General features: G+C 37.8%; 1 long non-coding RNA gene across 1 annotated transcript in view; it reads right to left on the bottom strand.

Moving 5' to 3' along the window:
- Window positions 1-18,931, bottom strand: part of LOC143670676 (uncharacterized) — a 494,335-nt gene that overhangs the window by 110,464 nt on the left and 364,940 nt on the right. The window contains exon 5 of the long non-coding RNA XR_013169430.1: window positions 7,976-8,046. This is a non-coding gene — a long non-coding RNA (uncharacterized LOC143670676). The remainder of the gene's footprint in view (window positions 1-7,975; window positions 8,047-18,931) is intronic.

Raw genomic sequence — 18,931 nt, 5'->3', positions numbered from 1 at the left:
AAGAAACATGCCTGAATGGAAGAATCTTGGCATGCCTAAGGATCAAAAACAAGGTTTTTACCCAAAGTAGTCCAGAATTTGGGTAGAAATAGTGATAGTCAGAACAGTCACATGGACTGAGTTTCAAACTGCCAGGCAAAGATGGACAATAAGGCAGATTGCGAATGTCAAGAAGGCCATAACCCAACTTCAGAGAAATAAGCTCCAGGGAGCAGGCCCCCATCAAGAGGACTACAACAGGAGCTAGGCCTCCAAAACGTTGGGAGATGAAACAACCTACTTTCTGTACTCTTCCCTGTGTGTTCCCATAATCCTCCCAGGCCCACCTCAGTGTTATATATACATTGAAACCAATTAGCCACTCACTTCCTGGGAACCCTTTCAAGGACTTTGGATAAATCATGAACTTAAAGTTCAACCAAACAGCTTCAGACAGTAGTAAATCATTTAACATCCTCATCCCTATTGGAAAACCATGCAGTTTCCTCAGCGACCTCGCCCCATCAATTATCACCTCTCTCCAACTCTATCTCCCTCTAGTCCGGTGGTTTTAATCCTGGTTGCATACTAGAGTTACCTTGGTGAACATCTAAAATTCCTCATGCCCAGTGTACCTGTAGACACACTAATCTGAATTTCTGGGACTGAGATTCAGGCAGCAGCTTTTTTTTGCACTTCCCAGGTGGTTCCAATGTGCAGTCAATGTTGAGAATCATTGGTATTTCTACTACTTCTGTCACAATCAAGCTTCCAGCTAGAGTAATCTATCTAGCCACCTCCATGTCCACACTTCCCAATTCATCACTGTCATGGTCAGGTTCATGCGTCAACTTGGCCAAGTGGTGGTTGGGCAAGTGTTGGCCTGTCTGTTGCGATGAGGACATTTCATAGAATTAAATCATGATCATGTCAGCTGCATCCACAGCTGATTCCATTTGTAATCAGCCAAAGGGGCATGTCTTCTGCAATGAGTGATGCTTAATCTAATCACTAAAAGCCTTATAAGGAGGATTCAGAAGAGAAAGGCTCTTCCTGCTTCGGATGGGGAGCCTCTCCTGTGGAGTTCACCCAGACCCTCCATCGGAATCGTCAGCGTCACAGCCTGCCCTGCAGATTTTGGACTCTGCGTTCCTGCAGTCACGTGAGACACTTTAATAAATTTTATATTTGCAAGTGTTCCCTGTTGATTCTGTTTCTCTGGAGAACCCTAACTAATGCAATCCTCAATCTTCTGCTTCTGTCTTTCCCATTGCCACTGCTTTGACAAGTTTACCAATGATCTGTTAAGCATCAGACTGAAGAAAATTTTCAGATACTCTTTTTTAAACACTCTCAAGCACTGAACTGTCTACTCCTTCATTCTTAAACGTTTTCCTTGTTTGTTATGATACTCGTTTTTTCCTTTTTCTAATTGCCCTTTGTCTTTTCTTCTTCTTCCTCAGTCCATCCCTACAAGTGTCCTTTTCTATAAACTCTGCCCTAGAGTTCCCTTTGCATCTCATTCTATGTACTTTGTCATCTCACCCTTGTCCTTGTATTAAAGTACCTGTATACTGCAGATTCAGAAATACATTATTTTCATCCCAAATCCATTTCCACCAATCAGACTCATGTGGCTCACTACCCAGTAAACCTCTCCACGTGGATCTCCTATAGACACTCCATCTCAACATGTCAAAATAAACTCTTCTCCTACTCAATCTGTTTATGTCCCAGTATAAGCATAAGACTCTGAGCAAGATTGCTTTGGTTTGAAATCTTGGATCAGCTACATAATGGCCTTGGGTGAATTATTTAACCTCTTTACACCTCACTTTCCTTGTCTCTAAAATACGTTTAATAACGATAGGTTCTTAATAACGTTGTTGTAAAGATTAAATAAATTAATGCTTGTGTAGGGTTTAATGTAATGTCTGGCACAAAGTAAGTCTTCTTTGTGTTAGTACTGCTACTACCTCTATTTGCTACTATAACTGCTACTATCGGGATTACTGTTATCAGTATTATCACTATCATTATTCTAAATTTCGTATCTCACTGAAGGGCACCATCACCTAATTAATTACAGAAGCCAAAAACCTGAGTGTCATCAATGTTGTCTTTACATCTTGTTCTATCAATTATGATTCTCCTAATTTAACATATCTTTAAATACTTTCCTTACTTTTCATACTACCGCCAACTACTTCAAGTCAGGCCCATGATGTGCTGCAGTGAGATCCAATTGTGCACATCTCTTTACAACTTAGCATTCACTGATTCATGCTGGAAGCTTGAAATCTGCCATAGTGGGAGTATTTATATTACTGGAATCAGCACACCTTACAAATCAGGGTGTGTGTGTGCTTTTTTTAAGAACCAGATATTAAATATTTACAAGCATACCACTTACTTGTTCAGATTTCCATGATTTTTCCTCTACATTATTGCAAAGCACCTAAAAGTCTATTCCTGCTTGTTATTGAGCCACTCTAACCCATTCAGAGAAAAACAGTTTCAAAATGCAGATCTCATCATGTTACCACACCAACTGAAATATTCAGCGGCCCTTCATTTCCCTTGGGGCAAAAGCCTAACTCTCTAGCATGGCATGCATGGCCTATAGTACAAGGTGTCAGTGTCCCTTCCCGATCCCCTTTGCACTCAACTTTTCTTGTACATGCCAATAGCTTATTACCAAAACCCACTGGCGAGCCTCTGCTAGAGGGCCTGAGAGGAAAGCCAGATGTGGCAGGGAGTTAGTTCTCCTGAGAGCAGCCCTCAGTCAATCAGAGAAGGGAACTGACCAGATATGTATCCCAGCTCCTCATCCTCGGGTGAAGTAACACAGAGCTGCAGTCTCTCCAGAGGTTCCCAGTGAACTGAGCACCTAATTTCCCGCAGGAATAACCTGTTCTCACTTTCCCCTCCTTGACCAATGCTTCCTGGGATCAATTCCCAAATGAACCACTTACCCTCAAGTCTTCATCTCAGGGTCTGTTTCTGATGGAACTCAACTTAAGAGATGCCCATCCATGATCTATCCCCCCCTGCCTGTTGTCCACTTCACTCTGAACATTCTTCCTTTCTCCCTTTAAGTTGTAGCCACATTGAATATTCTTCAACTTTACTTCTAGTTCTCCAAATATACTATGGTGCCTCACACCTTGTTTTGTTGCAGATGCTGTTCACTTTACCTGGAATAGAGCATTTTAATTCTACGTTTTTTTCACCAATAACATTCTAATCTGTTCTTCCAAACCCAGTTCAGTATCCACCTTTTCCGGGAAGCTTTCCCTGACCAGCCATTCCCTTCCTCTCCCAGCATGAGTTTCTCGTGTACTCTCTCATATTACCCTGTGCTTGCAAAGCTGTCCATGAACGAACTTGAGGCTTTTCTCTAGCCACTTCCCGCCCACACACACACACACCTGACATGAAAAACATAAGCAAATCAAATAAGGGTGGTTGACAATTAACACTACAAATATAAATAAGTTCTTGCATGAACTACTACACATGTACGACACTTGTACAAAGAGTTAATAATAGAGGGATATATGGGGGAAATTACCTACTGCAAGCTATGGACTACAGTTAACAGTAATATCTTAAAATTCTTTCATCAAGAGTAACAAATGTACCACACCAATAATAGGGGTCAATAATATAGGGGGATAAGGGATACAGGGTGTTTGGGGTTTTGTTTCTGTGTGTCTTTCTGATATTTTTCTTTTGGGAACAATAAAAATCATTTAAAATTGAGTGTGATGATGATGGCACAACTGAGTGATGACACTGTGAGACACTGTTTGTATACTTTGGATGGAATATATAGTATGTGAATATATCTTGATAAAATCTGCAGAATTAAGAAAATAACTCAAAATGGACCAATGACCTAAATATAAGAGCTAAAACCATTAAACTCTTAGAAGAAAACATAAGGGAAAGTCTTCAGGACCTCGTATTTGGCAATGGATTCCTGCATACAACACCAATAAAAGAGAAATAAAAGAAGAAAATTAGATAAATTGAAGTTTATCAAAATCTAAAACTTTTGTGCATCAAAGAATATTATCAAGAAAGCAAAAAGACAACATACAAAAGGGGAGAAAATAGTTCCAAATCATAGCTGATAAAAGTTTAATATTCAGAATACATTAACAACTCCTACACCTGAACAAGAAAACGACAAACAACCCAATTTAAAAATAGGCAAAGGACTTCAATAGGCATTTCTTCGAAGAAGATACACAAATGTCCACTAAGCACCCAGAAAGATGCTTAGCATCATTAACACCACGTCATACCCACTAGGATGGTTACTATTTGAAAAAAAAAAAAAAAAGCAGAAAATAAGTGTTGGTGAGGATGAAGAAAAACAGAAGCCCTTGTACACTGTTGGTAGGAATGTAAAAAGGTGCAGTCACTGTGGAAAATAGTTTGGCGGTTCCTCAGAAAATTAAACATAGAATTATCATTTGACCTGGCAATTTCACTCCTAGGCGGAATTCAAAAGAATTGAAAGCAGGGACTCAAGCAGGTATTTGTACGTTGATATCCATAGCAGCCTTGTTTACAATAGCCAAAAGGTGGAAGCAACAGACGAATGGATAAACAAAATGTGGTTTATAAGTAGTATCAATGGAATATTATTCTACCATAAAAAAGAGTGATGTTCTGAAACACACTAAAACATGCATGAACTTTGAAGTATCATAGAGTGGAATAAGCCAGAAACAAAAGGGCAAGTATTGTATGATTTCACTTATATGAAATACCTAGAATATACAAATTCATAGAAACAGGAGGTAGATTATAGTTTATCAGGGTCTGGGGGGCAGAGATGGAGAGTTATTACTTAATGGGTACAGAGTTTCTGGGGTGATAAAAGGTTTTGATAATGGATGGCCATGACAGTAGCACAATATTGTGAATGTTATTAACATCACTGAATTGTACACATAGCTGTGGTTAAAACGTGAAATCCTGTGTTGTATATATGGCAGCACAAATTTTTTTTTTTACTCAAAAAAGGGGGGGGGGGTAGTTGAAGGAATATATTCTTCATGACCTATTGTCCCTTATGTTCTCATCCCTGGAGAAAACGTTCAATAAGGAGTGTAATATCTAGATTAAGAAACAAAACTGTATTTCCCGATAACTTTTTCCTATATTTCCCAGTAACTGTTGCATAATTACAAGCATTATCAGAAACCAAGCTATCTGTGCAAATATAGCCAAATAGCTATTTTGGTTCATCACTGTTGATACGGTATGTTTCACCAAGATCCTTAGCTTTCTAGCCCTGGCATTTTCCTCTTATCTCTGCATTTCAACATTGCCTTCCAGGCTCTGGAATTAAACAAATTCTTAGGATTTTAAGCAAATCAGCTTGCGCCATTTTAAAAGTTGCAAACACCCAGGGGCACTACTTAATCCTCTGATTCTCCCTTTCGAAGGGGTTTCTCAGTTCAGCTCACAGCTTTGTGACTGCAAATCCTCCTTGTCCAGCAGGGCTGGGCTTTCTCTTTTCCTCATCGCAGTACTTCGTGTCCTCTGCAGAATATATTTATTTGCAGCATTTCAGCAGGAAGACCCTAGAAGGATGAGTCATCAACCTTATCCAGTCACCCTGGAGGCCATGCTGAGAAAACATTTTCTTTCTTATTATATAGAACAGGCTCCGATCAGAAAGCAAGTGTTCTGTTTATTAGAAGGTTTTCTACCTAGGCAGGAAATGGCAACTGGGAGATGCTGAACAATAGATGCGAGGCGGCATAATGTAATTTCATGGACCCAGTGCAAATCCAGTTTAAAACGTACTGAGCCCTGACTGCATGTAAAAATCTGTGGTAAGTGCTAGGGAAGACCGAGAACACAAGACAGCATTCCTGCACCTACATCCCTGCCCCAGGGAAATTACTAGCTTAATATTTTAAGGATATTTTAAGGATTCGTGGAGAGAGCTTACTTCAACTGACTACTTATAAAAGCATAGAGTTATCATGCTCGCATATAAGTAGACAAATGTGTGAACACTTGAACCTCTCTCCAGATTCTACATTCACATATCACTAACTGATTGGCGTGCTACTCAGAAGCCTTTTAGAGGCACTTTTCTAGGAAGCCACATCCTTATATCTCTTTCCTGGTATCATTACCAGCATTTGGATCATTGCAACAATTGGTGAGTTACACAGGGGAAACAGCAGTCAAACACACAGGACCAACATGAGACTGAGGCATAAACTGATGGGGATTACACGCAGACAACAGGGGAAGGACAGGCCTGGGACTTGATTCTAGATTTCAAGAGCCTGGAGCAATGTAGCAGACCAGTACAGCATGCAGGTCTCAATAACACAAGGTGCAGAAAGTCCAAGAAGACCTGCTAATCTAAACAAGTAGTAAAATTTAGAGTAGCCATATGTACCCAAATCCAGTCACCTGGAGAAGCTAAGAATAAGAGATACAGTAAATGTGCCTGCAGAAAGTCTACAGCAGTGGAGGACACCAGGTGTGAGCAAATACTCTGGAGCCAGACCACTGGGTTTTAATCCTTACTCTACTCAATTATTAGTTATTTAATATCGCTATGCTTTGGGTTTCTCATATGCAAATGGGGACCATAATAACAGATTATTTTATCCGTTCCAACAAACCCTTGATTGTAAGACCCACTATCATGGTATGTGCCTCAAAGAAAGGAATGAAAACATTAATAATTAAAATTATAAGATGTTATCAATTTTAAGATGCATCCCTTTGGGATTTTAAAATTAGGGGAAAAATGTCTTATAATTGATAAAATACAGGACTGTAGGAATATCTACTGCATAGGGTCATTATGAAAATTACAGGAGTTAATATGTGAAAAGCACTTAGAACACAACCTGGCATCAGGTAAATGTTCCTTTCAGCCCCTTAAAACCAGGGTGTGTGGTGGAACATATTTTATTTGAAGCACTCTGGTGTCCCCTATCACACTTCCTACATTTGTCTACTGCTCCCTCCATAAACATGAAGCTTTAACATCTGCAACTCTAGTGTGCCAGAATCAGACAATGCTCATGTTGCAAAAATGGCTTAACTCTTTTACTTACCTCTCTGTGTTCATGCATTCAAAATTTTGCATGATAATTCTTACTATTTGCCAGATCTTTGATGCTTTTAAGAATCTCTATAAAATCTTATGTCATCTTTAATTGTTTTAACAGAGAGGTCAGTACAAATTCACTACTGAATTATTTAAAACATTCAAAAACAGATCATTCCCAGGTTATACAGACTATTTGAAATGACAGGAAGAAATGGAGAGATATCCAGTTCATTTTACAGAGCTAAATAACTCTCATAATCAAACCCAACAAAGGTTGTACAAGTAAGAAAATTAGATCACAGTCCTACTTAGGAAAATGATCACAAAAATTCTACATTAAAGTAGTAGCAAAAATATCAATAGCAATTTCAAAAATCATACATGAAAATCAAGTTTTTCACTACAATGCACTTAACATTTTAAATATATATCACATAAGAATGCCAAAAAAGGAAAAAGAGATATGTCAGAGTTATTTAATAAAATTCAGTAAGTATTTTTGATATATTTCTTGTAAAACAAAAACAAGAAGAATCTGACCTCACCTTGGTTAAAAACATCAACTTTAAATGAATTAACAATAAACACAAAAGCCATCCCAATAAATCCTACTAAATAAAACAAAAATATCTCTATTAATTATATTCTTACTTTTGTCAGTGATCTACAAATGGGGGACAAAACAATAAAACAAGAAACTAATAATTAAATCATTTAGAAAAGAGGCAAAAATTTCCTTATACAATTCAAGACAAACCAACTGAAAAATTCTTGTAATTAGTTAAAATTTAGTGAAATCACAAAATACAAAACAGATTTAGCAAATACAGAACATTCAGTTTGTCAAAAAGAAATAGCTAAATGACAATAACAGTAAAATGCATAAAGTACCTTGGATAAACTTAAGATGTATGTACTCTTCAGAGCGAGAGAGATGATTTGCATAAATGCAAATGATCCACCTGTCAAGAGTGAAGAATGTAAATAAGTCAATTACTTCAAACTAATCTATAAATTTAAATAACCTCAATATAGATTTTAACAAAATGAATTTAAACTTGAAGAATAAACCATTAAGTAATGGATAATTTTTAAAAAGAATAATGGTTTCAAATAGTGGAAAGTTGCCCTACATTAAAACATAAAAGGTCAATAATTAAACCAGTGTGTCCAGCTCATAATGGGCATCTATAAATATTTGAGTAATGAATAGAATGTGAATCAATATATGAATGGAACTAATCTTGAAACACACCTTGAAATACATGAGTGTAATATTAAAAAAAAACTTTTTTCATTTTCAAATATTTTCAAACTTACATGACCATTACAAAAATAATGCAAAACCCATACGCAGATGTAAAAAAAAGAAACAAACAAACAACGGGCGGGCCATGGTGGCTCAGCAGGCAAGAATGCTCGCCTGCCATGCCAGAGGACCTGGGTTCGATTCCCAGTGCCTGCCCATGTAAAAAAATATACATATATATTTAAAAAAAACACCCCATACACAGAAGTCCACCATACTCCTAGCCTCCCAGATACCCAGATCCACTAATTTGAACATTTTGCCACATTAGCCATTTCTCTTTTTCTTTCTTTCTCTCCTTTCTCTTCCCTTCCTTCTTTCTTTCCTTCCTTACATTCAACTTCAGAAAACTTGTACATGTCATGCTCCTTGAACTCTTAATACTGCCATGTACATTTCTTAAGAACAAGGATATTCAATTACGTAACCACTTTAAGCAGAGTTTCATAGTTTAAGAAATTTAACACTGACATAAAGCTTAAAGTTTATATTCCAATTTTTCATGTTCCTTCTGAGCCTCTTCTCCTACTTTATTAGATCACATCCAGGATCCCATACTTTGTTTAATTGTCGCTGTCTTTTCAGTTCCTCTTTTTCCTTAAATTATGGGAACAAATATGTGGTTCCCATCTGTTCTAGTTTGCTAGCTGCTGGAATGCAACACACCAGAGATGGATTGGCTTTTAATAAAAGGGAATTTATTTATTTAAACATGCATAGTTCTTCAGAGGAAAGGCAGCTAACTTTCAACTGAGGTTCTTTCTTGCACAGGAAGGCACAGGGTGATCTCTGCTGGCCTTCTTTCCAGGTCTCTGGGTTCCAACAACTTTCCCTGGGGTGATTCATTTCTGCATTTCCAAAGGCCTGGGCTGAGCTGCAAGTGCTGAGATGAGGTATGCTGAGCTGCTTGGGCTGTGCTACAGTTGAGCTCTCTTATTTAAGCTTTCAGTCAATTAAATCAAACATCATTCATTGCAGCAGGCAGGCCTCCCAGCTGCCTGCAGATGTAATCAACAACAGATGAGCTTCACATGCCATTGGCTCATGTCCACAGCAACAGAACTAGGCACCTTCACCGGGCCAAGATGACACCTGAACCTAACTACCACACCATCTCAACCGCTCTCAAACATACCATTCAGTAGGTATACCATTCACATTCACAACGTTACAGCACCCTCACCACCTTCCATTACCACAACTATCCCATCTCTCCAAGCAGAAATCCTACTTCAATTATGCATTAGCTCCCTATTCCCCCTTTCCCCCATCACTGGCAACCTATATTCTACTTTCTGTTTCTACGACATTCTCCGATATTTATTTTGCAGTTAACATGAGGCTTAAATTTAACAATTTTGTAACAATTTTGTTTGCTTTGATACTGTGTTAGTTAGATTCAGTTGTCAACTTGGCCAGGTGAGCATACCTAGTCTTGTTGCTGTGGACATAAGCCAATGATATGTGAACCTCATCTGTGGCTAATTACATCTGCAGTCAGCTAGGAGGCGTGTCTGCTGCAATGAGTGATGTTTGACTTAATTGGCTGGTGCTTAAATGAGAGATTGCAACGTAGCACTGCTAAGCAGCTCAGCATTCCTCATCTCGGCACTCGCAGTTCAGCCCAGGCCTTTGGAGATGCAGAAAGAAGTCACCCCCGGGGAAAGTTGTTGGAACCCAGGGGCCTGGAGTGAAGACCAGCAGAGACCATCCTGTGCCTTCCACGTAAGAAAGAACCTCAGTGGAAAGTTAGCTGCCTTTCCTCTGAAGAACCAACAAAATAAATCCCCTTTTATTAAAAGCCAATCCGTCTCTGGTGTGTTGCATTCCGGCAGCAAGCAAATTAGAACAGATACCAAGTTAATATCAACTATATAAAAAATTTGTTCCTATATCCATCTAGTCCCCCACCTTTATGTAATTCTTGACAAAAATTATGTTTATGAGCCCAAAACCAATGATTTATCATTATATTTTTTGCATTTGCCTTTTAATTCCTATAGGAAGTAAAAAGTAGCATTACAAACAAAATATATAATAATACCAGCATTTATATTCACCAATATCATTAATTTTCATGGAGACCTTTATTTCTTCATGTTGCTTCAATCTATTGTCCATTCCTTTCAACCCACAGAACTGATTTAGTGGTGTCAAATTCTCTCAGCTCTGGTTTATCTGGGAATATCTTCATCTCTCCCTCATTTTAGAAAGACAGTTTTGGCAGATATAGAATTCTTGGGTGGCAAATTTTTGCTTTCAGCATTTTAAATGTGTGATCTGACTTCATGCCTTCATGGTTTCTGATGAGAAATTAAAATTTAATCTTATTGAGGCTTCCTTGTATGTCACACATTGCTTCTCTCTTATAGCTTTCAGAATTGTCTCTTTATCTTTGGCATTTGACAGTTTGATTATAATAAATTGCTGCATGGTTTTATATGGGTTTATTCTGTTTGGAGTTCATTGAACACGTTGGATCTGTGTATTTATGCCTTTCATTAAATTTGGGAAGAAATTATTTCTTTCAATATTCTCTCTACTCCTTTTTCTCCTTCTTCTTCTTCTGGGACTTCCACAATGCATATCCTGGTTAGCTTCACAGTATCTCAAGATTCTGCAGGCTCTGTACACTTTTCTTCATTCTTTCTTCTTTCTGATCCACAGACTGGATGATTTCAATTGTCTTATCTTCAAGTTCACTGATTCTTCTGCTAGCTCCAACCTATTTTGAACCACTCTAGGAGTTTTTAGGTTTCTATTATTGTGGTTTTCATCTCTATTTTGCTCCTTTACATAACTTCCATCTCTCTGCTGATATTCTCTTTGTGTTAATCTATTGTTTTACTAATTTACATTAGTTCTTTGTTAGCATTTTCTTTTAGCTCTTTGAACATATTTAGGGTAATTTTTAAAAAGTCTTTGATATATCCCATGTCTGGTCCTTGCTGATGGTGAATAATGTTTCACTCTTCTCCTTTGCCTGAGCTACTTGCTTCCTGTTTCTTTTTTTTTTTTAACTTTTTTTATTAATAAAAAAATTAACAAACAGAACATTAAGATATCATTCCATTCTACATGTACAATCAGTAATTCTTAATATCATCACATAGTTGCATATTCATCATTTCTTAGAACATTTGCATCAATTTAGAAAAAGAAATAAAAAGACAACAGAAAAAGAAATAAAACGATAACAGAGAAAAAAAAAGATTATACATACCATACCCCTTACCCCTCGCTTTCATTTACTACTAGCATTTCAAACTAAATTTATTTTAACATTTGTTCCCCCTATTATTTATTTTTATTCCATATGTTCTACTCTTCTGTTGATATAGTAGCTAAAAGGAGCATCAGACACAAGGTTTTCACATTCACAGAGTCTCATTGTGAAAGCTATATCATTGTTCAATCATCATCAAGAAACGTGGCTAATGGAACACAGCTCTACATTTTCAGGCAGTTCCCTCCAGCCTCTCCACTACATCTTGAACAACAAGGTGATATCTACTTAATGCGTAAGAACAACCTCCAGGATAACCTCTCGACTCTGTTTGGAATCTCTCAGCCACTGACACTTAGTCTCATTTCACTCTTTCCCCTTTGGTCGAGAAGGTTCTCTCAATCCCTTGATGTTAATTCTCAGCTCATTCTAGGGTTTTTCTCAGTCCCTTGGTGCTGAGTCTCAGCTCATTCCAGGGTCTCTGTCCCACGTTGCCAGGAAGGTCCACACCCCTGGGAGTCATGTCCCACGCAGAGAGGGGGAGGGTGGTGAGACTGCTCGTCATGTTGGCTGGAGAGAGAGGCCACATCTGAGCAACAAAAGAGGTTCCCTTGGGGGTGACTCTCAGGCCTAAATTTTAAATAGACTTGACCTATCCTTTGTGGGGTTAAGTTTCATATGAACAAACCCCAAGCCTGGGGGCTCAGGCTATAGCTTTGGTTGTCCACACTGCTTGTGAGAATATCAAGAATTCAACTTGGGGAAGTTGAATTTCTCCCCACTCTCACCATTCCCCGAAGGGGGCTTGCAAATACTTTTCCAGTCACTGATCCAATCACTCTGGGATTCATCGGGGCATCAGTCTGGACAAACCAACTAAATCTCATGGGTGCTTCCTGTTTCTTTTTGTTTTTGTAATCTTTTGTTGAAACCTGGACATTTTGATATTTTAATGTGTTATTGCAAGAATTCAGACTCTGAGGCATCTGTTCCTTAAGGTTGTATACAGCTAGCATTATGGCAGAGCTTTCCTTAACTGTGCCAGGAGCTAACAAAAAAGGTAAAGGACATAGAGGAGGAGGGGTAGGAAAGAGGGAAGGGGGAGGAGGATGAGGGGAAGGGGGAGGAGGATGAGGGGAAGGGGAGGGGGAGAGGGCAGGGGGGAGAGGGGGACACAAACCCTTATCCCAGTCTTTGTAGACTGACTTGTGTGAGTGCACGCCTTCAGACTTTAAAGAGTTTAAAGTCAAAGGGTAGGGGTCTTCTTGGTCTTTTCTGCACATGCCTCTTATCTTGGGCATGTCATTGGAACCCCAGGAATTCCTCTATTTATATGCATATGACTGTCCCCTCTTCCCTAAGAAATAGTTCCTTCATAGTCCTAGACATTGCACTGTATATCCTAGAGCCAGCAATCATTTGCCCCAGGCATCCACTTGACTGCTTTCCCACAGCATTCTGCAGGTGAGGCCCATGGGCTGCTTTCTACATGCAGGGCACATTTACATCAGGCCACTAGCAGAAAGACTGGGCCAGATGCACATGATCCCATTATGTACACAAGACTTATTTTGCTCCCTCCAGAACTGGGACCAGGGACCCACACTAGGAGTGTGGGTCAGCTATAGACTGAACCAGCAAGAGCACGAGTAAGGGGCCAGCCAAGGCCTTCCAGTAGCAATTGTATCCTATTGCTCTTAACTTGCCTTTTTCTTAATTCAGTGCTTGCCCCATTACTGCAATCCTTCAGCTGTTTTCTTCACATTTGAGAAAGCTTTTTTCTGCCAGTTCTTGTTAGATGTTCAAAGATTCTATAGGGGGACTGAGCCCTGAGCTTCTCACTCTTGGTAGGGAGGGTCTCTTATGATTGTAACCTTTTTTTTTAAGTAGGAAATCTTAAGCAATGGGAAAGGAAAAAGCGTTAAAAGTTTCTTGAACATTTTTTATAATTTTTAAACTACCAAGTTAGTTTCCTTTTAGACCATACACAATAAATTCTAGATATAGTAAATCGTTATAGATGAAAAACAAAACAAAACAAAAAAACAGTCAGTAAAAAGCTAAACACTTCACTTCTTCCAAAATCTGGAAGGCCCTGAAGCCCTAAACAATCAGAGTAGTCAGAGATTGTTAAATGTGAGGACTTTTCTTCTCAGTACATTGGGATTTAGTAAGAGTTTTCACTTCATAGATTTGTCATGAAAATTGATTTAATGTTTGAAAATTATCTTCACTAATTTACTACACAGCAAGTACTATAACTGACTTTCTGAACATATATGAAAATCATAAACATCTACATATCACAAAGACCATAGAAAAGTAAAAAAGAAAAAAAACAGTCTAAGAAATATTTGTAAAAAAGCTATCCGATAAAAAAACTAATAATCTTAATTTATAAAGAACTTTGGAAAGTCATTAAGAAAAGTCCTCCCACTTTTTATCAAGTAGAATTACAGTTGGCTACAAACTGCAGAAAACATGAAGCCATGAACTACTTCCTGGCTTTACAGTGTCAGGAACACAGGCTACTTCTTTTTTTCAGCTCCACTGCTGAGCTTTCCCAAGGTCACTTGATGATACACAATAGCTAGACTTCCAGCCATTATGTCTTTCTTCCAACCAACAGGAAAGGGCAAACGATCTTATGTCCCCCTCACTAAAGGTCACTCCCTGGAATTGGCACACACCATATTTTCTCACATCTTATTTCCACACCCAACTGTATAGGAAACAGGGAAATGTAGTCTCCATTCCCTGTACCCACATCCCTAGCTAAAAACTGGAGATTTTAATACTAAGGAAGAATGACGAACAGCCACTGGGGGAGAAGTAGCAGTCTCTGTCACAAACCCAATGGTAACTGGCATGAATTAGGTAATAGTTAGTGGTAAAACATAGGTGCAGTAAGACAGCCTCTCTCACACACTAGTTTTTTGACTATGATGTGGTACAAGCTTTTCTAAAGGCAAGTTTGCAATGTGTTATAAAAAGAGTCTTAAAATGCACTTACAGTTTAACCCAGCAATTACGTTTTAGGGAAGTGCACTGGAAATCAGCAAATGTAATAAGAAATAAATGTACAAGATATTCAAGGCTATCTGCTATATTAAAGAAGTGGAAAATAATCCTAACTGTTCAACATTAAATTAGAGCACAGCCATAAAATGGAACACTGTGAAGCCATTAATGGTCATGAAGAGGAGGGTAGGGAGGGGAGGAGAAAAGGAGACAAAACAGAGCAATTAATGTCATGACTGTTTTGTAAATTTCAGTAATAACAACAGTGATTGAGCACACAGTGAATAATTCACAATATTAACTCATTTAATTTTTATAATACCCTACTGGTATGTACTGTTTTATCCTTTTGCAGATGAGAAAACTGTGGCATGGAGATATGAGTAAATGACCAAAGTTGCCAGATTAATAAATAACAAAAAGAGGGTCTAAAACCAGTTCGTTTGGGTTAATAGTTTGCGATTTTGCGCGTTCTTGACTGGAGAGAAGGATGAGAAAGAGAGGGAAAATGCAACAAAATGTCAATACTAGTAACCCTGGTGATAATTTTACTTGCTATTTATTTACTTCTTTATTTGTGAATACCTAAAATTTCTATTTGATGACTATTCAAATAATGACCTTAACAATGAGAACAATAAACACAAACTCAAGTGTCACTGGCATGTACTCTATCAATTCATACTGCAGGCTGAAATTTGTTTATAAATCTGCACTTATGCATAATTTATTGTGCATTATATAAAGAAATGTTAACGGTTCTCTCAGTTGCTCACAGGAAAAGAGGAAAAAATATCTCCAGTTTTATTGTTAAGTTATACTCCTGATTTTCTCATCAGAATGCCTGACAGATAATAACTGTGGCTATTCATAGACACATGAATTTACTCTACTAATACCCGGTGTCCTGAATGTAGGACATCTGTGGTGTAAGATGAATGACAAGTTAATGAGTTTTTCTTCCGAGTAGCTGGCTGGCATCAGGTCCAGTAAACAGTATCTTTTGTTTTTTTTAGTTTTTGCACAGTGCAGATCACATAGTAGGCATGTAATACCTATACACTGAATAAAAGAAATAGAGCCCTCTAAATTTCAACTTGGGATTTGTGCCATGTTATATAATTCAAAAATGGCAGTAGCATTTCATTCCACAAATATTTTTGCACATAGACACTGTGTGAACTATGATGCCAAGGTTAGAGAATCAACAGTCAAACAAAGAAGATGAGATCTCTGCCCTTGCGGAGCTTAGCAGCAATTAAACCCCTAGAGCAGAGGTCAGCCAACTATGGCACGCAGGCCACATCCAGCACACTGGCTGTTTACGTGCAGCTCATGAGCAAAGAAGCGTTGTTACATTATTAAATGGCTGAAAAATAATCCAAACAAGAATACTGTTTCATGGCACGTGAAAATTACACTCAAATTCCAATTCCAGTGTCCATAAATAAACTTTTACTGGAACGCAGCCATATCCATTTGCTTATACATTGTCCACAGCTGCTTAAGCTCTAAGAGCCCAGTTGTTTGGACAAAGACCATGCAGCCTGCAAAGTCTAAAATATTTGCCCTTTACAGAAAAAGGCCACAGGTCCCTGACCCAGAGGTTCCTATTTTATTTGAATAGCTATGAGGACTGAAGTTGTTTTTTACTAAAGGGAGGGAAAGCAGTACTTCTCAAACTTTGATATGCACATGAATCACCTGGGGATCTTGTTAAAATGCAGATTCTGATTCAGCAGCTCTGGTTTAGGGCACTGATTTTACATTTCTAAGGAGCTCCCAGGTAGGAATTTCTAACAAGTTATAGAGACTAGGTCCTTTGAATCTCCTGAGAAGCTTGAGCTAAAGGAAAAGATACTGGGCAGAAAAAGAAAAGTAGCTACAGAAATTAGTTTAATGCAATTGGAGACTTTCAGTCGCAAGTTTATTGCATGGCAAAGGTAAATGACAGGGTTGTTGGAGTTCATTTCTCAGTTATCTGTGGTCATTGCACTTTCTTAACAGAACTGAGATCAGCCACTTTTCCAAAGAACAGAGATTGCAGCTGTTTGTTAAATCTGGCTATTTGTCACATGAATATTAGAGGAAAAACTAATTATCTGGACCTGAATTTGGTTTGAAGGAAAGGAAAAAAGACAAATTCATACATGATCTATTGAAATAATTTCTTTTCTCCTTTAATGAGAACGAAACATTAAGAAGTATCTTGTTTTATATCCACTGATTAAACATTATTAATTAAAAGATGAATAAAGGTTCTCTGAACACACTATCCAAAATTTTGAATCCTGATTATTAGCTGTAAATGCTATGATTAAAACAAAAACAAAAAGCAATATGCTCAACATCAGGGGTTGGCAAGAATATGGAGCAACTAGAGCTCTTATGCAGTACTGGTGCGAGAGTAAGTTAATGTAAACCCTTTGAAAAACAGTTTTTCAGTTTCTTCCAAAGCTTAATATATGCATTTCCCCATGATTCAATAAGTCTGCTCCTAGTATACTCAACAGAAATGCATACCTATTTTAAAGCAAAAGCCTTTTACAAACATTTATATTGCAGCAGTATTCTTAAAAACTCAAAACTAGAAACAACCTAAATGTTAATCAATAGTAAAATGGGAAATAAATGGTGGGATGTTCATTACAATGGAATATACACAGCTATTGGAATAAAAAAAAACTATATTCAATGATATGGACCAATCTCACAAACATAATTTTGAGCAAAACATCCAGACACAATAGAGAACAAACTCTATAAAGTTTGTAGAAGGGAAAATGAATCTATGCTGCCAAAAGTTAGATAATGGTTACCTGTGTGAGATTAGAGACCGGAAGAGGGCACTATGGGGACTTCTGGAGCTGCTGAGGTTCTGTTTCTTGATTTGGGTGCTGGTTACATGGTATGTTCAATTTGTGAAAATGCATCCATCTGTACATTTATGATTTGTGTTCTTTGGACTTGTCTCAAAAACCCTTTGTATTTTAGAAAAAAATACTATCAATCCAATAAATTTTTATAGAGTCAGTGGAAATGTGTACTAGTGATGTGGTGGAAACAGATAATGCCTGAAATAGCAGGTCATTTCATTAACCATGATTTATCTATACCACACAACCACAGAACTCTTATGTAGATGCCTCCTGATAGAGTGACGTGAAGGGCACGTGGGAGGACTCCCTGGCCCAAACCCATATAGCACCTTACTAACTGATGAGAGACAGGTCAAAAGGGCCTTTCTTTTACACTAACAATGATCCTAGAAGGAGGCACTGTATTCTCATCACAGTTTGAAGGTCAGTTTACAGAGGACCTCAGTTATTCCTCTAGGCTGAGTCTTTTCTAACTAGTTGTCATCAGGAAGTTATTGTGACTTTCTCTTTGGGTTATCCAAGTCTACATAGGAGTTTAAGGAGCAGCCAGGACAAAACAGAGAGCATCTCTGATATACCTCTCTGAACCCACTAGTGTTTACATGAAGAAATAAAATTCACAAATAATGCTTAACCATGCTTGAAGGTCTGCCCAATGAGACATTACTGGAAACTTCTATTTCTAATAATATGTATGAGATTGCCACCAAATTTCATAAACATCAAGAAAGCTGTAGTTGTCTCTGTTCTGTTTATACCATAAGCTCAGCTTCTAGCAAAATGCTAGATATACAACAGGAACAGGCTGAATGAAATACTATTTTGTCATTCAAAAATTATTTTTTGAAAGCTAATGATTTAGAAAAATGCTCACAACATAAAATCAAATGGAAAAAGGTTAGAGTACAAAACTATAAAACTAACTATAACTCCAATCATAATTATACATATAAATATATATGTATAAACACACATACACTGATGCCATTGTTATAAAATCTAGAAAAGTATATATGTGAATGTCAAAGGGGAAAAACGATTAATTTTTAAAATTGGAAGTTTTAGTGATTGAATTGTTCTCATTTTTCTATATTGCCCAATTTTAAAATAATTAATAAGTGCTACTTTAAAAATAGGAAAAAAAATTAATGAAAGCATAAAAATTGGTAGGACTTAAAGATACCACCAAAAGAAAATAACAAGGTGAAACACTTCAAGGTTCTGGCACAGGCACTGATCTGAAGCTGACCCTTTGATTATTGACACAGGCTCCCTTTTCCTACCCTTTTGAGCCGATGGCCTGAGGCCAGGTTTCCATATGAAAAGCACTTTCTCCTCTATTGTAAGAGAGCAAGGAAGTCACATCGCATTTTCCTTCTCACAGGTTCCAGGCAATGGTTTAGTGCTCTGGT

The sequence above is a fragment of the Tamandua tetradactyla genome, chromosome X (assembly GCF_023851605.1).
Source record: "Tamandua tetradactyla isolate mTamTet1 chromosome X, mTamTet1.pri, whole genome shotgun sequence".
In the NCBI taxonomy this organism is placed as follows: domain Eukaryota; kingdom Metazoa; phylum Chordata; class Mammalia; order Pilosa; family Myrmecophagidae; genus Tamandua; species Tamandua tetradactyla.
Note: the sequence above shows the minus strand (reverse complement) of the source record. Positions and strands in the feature narration are given on the sequence as shown.